Source organism: Halyomorpha halys, unplaced genomic scaffold (genome assembly GCF_000696795.3).
Source record: "Halyomorpha halys isolate HHAL.00 unplaced genomic scaffold, Hhal_1.1 Scaffold610.1, whole genome shotgun sequence".
NCBI classification, from domain to species: Eukaryota; Metazoa; Arthropoda; class Insecta; order Hemiptera; family Pentatomidae; genus Halyomorpha; species Halyomorpha halys.
In genome coordinates, this window is record NW_027111612.1 from 94,938 (window position 1) to 96,383 (window position 1,446).

Here is a 1,446-nt window from a genome sequence, read left to right on the forward strand (position 1 = left end):
TTTATTATTAATGAATATGTACTTTTCATTATTCAATTTATGCCTAAGGGTTCAAATTTTTTATTGATTTTATCAAGGAAAAACTACTTTTTACTTCTTTATTTAATCATTGGTGACATTTCGGACATTTACTCATCATCTGGTCCAATCATCCTATACTTCTTATCATCCGTTTAAGGTATTTGTCTTGGATTAAAAAATTGTCACTTATTTCTTCTATTTGTAGATGTCCATTTATTTGTCACTCTCTCTGTAATTGGAGCTCGATACATGCTTAAATCAAATTTTTTTAAAAATTTTAATGAATAAATTATAGTATATTAATTAAATTCTGTATTCTATTTATACACTTAATTTCAGAATATAAGGTACCTTTACGTATTTGCCAAATTTTTGAATGCACAAGCATGAGGAGGAATCAGTTGGATTGGCTGGTACAAGTTGGCATGAATTTGTGGCTGACCCGTTAAGTGTCAATTTTCGAACAAATCAAAAGAAGCTTGAGCTGCATTCACAAATTTGAGTTCAGTTTGTATAGTTTAAGAACTGCCAACAGATTAAAATTTGTACTTTCTGTGTTTTAATTGATTAAATAATTTCTTCAACCTTCGGATTCAATAATTAACTGTAGTTTAAGATTGTATATTTTAAAATTTTTATATGTACAATATAAATACTATTTTTAAAATTGTGTCAATTAACTTAACAATTAACAGTTTATTTTTTATTTAATACAGCACAAAAAGTGGTTTATAAAGATATATGTTTGGGTAATTAAATTTAAAAATATTTGATAAAATATCTAAAACGAAATTATTGTTTCTATTAATTTTTATCATATACAATCTAATTTGCTGATATTTACGGTTCCTTTCAATCCCCTTATCTTTCTTTGTTCCTTTTTATTAGGAAAATAGTATTAATCAAATGTAATACACAACAAAAATCTAAAGAACCAACCAAGCGTGTGGATATTGATGTTTGTTGCTTCCTTTGGTTAACAAGCATTAATACAACTCTTGAATTTGCAGCGAGAAACAAACATGTATATTCAGCAAAATATTCATGTACTAACATATTTAAAAAAACAGAGAATAAGAAGATTAATATAAAAAATGCCAAGAGGCAAGGAGAACAAAATGAAAATACTTTATAGAAAATTAGATAATATTAATTAAAAGAACATTCTCATTACTCTCTTAAGAATAAATATGTTATCAGATAGGAAATACAAAAGAGAAGAATAAAAAATAAAATCATTTTCCTTAATATGGTTATGGCTTTAGATTTTAATTAATAAAACGATGGTCATCTTCTAGAGTTTATCACATTTAAAAAAAGCGACAACTATTTTATTAGTTAAAAAAGAAAAACTTCAAATGTATAAATATTTAAAGCTATGTATAATTTCATACTCGTATCAAAACATAAAATAAAAATGATCTT

General features: G+C 24.9%; 1 protein-coding gene across 1 annotated transcript in view; it reads right to left on the minus strand.

Moving 5' to 3' along the window:
- Positions 1-1,446, minus strand: part of LOC136796294 (uncharacterized) — a 6,681-nt gene that overhangs the window by 390 nt on the left and 4,845 nt on the right. The window lies entirely within an intron of this gene.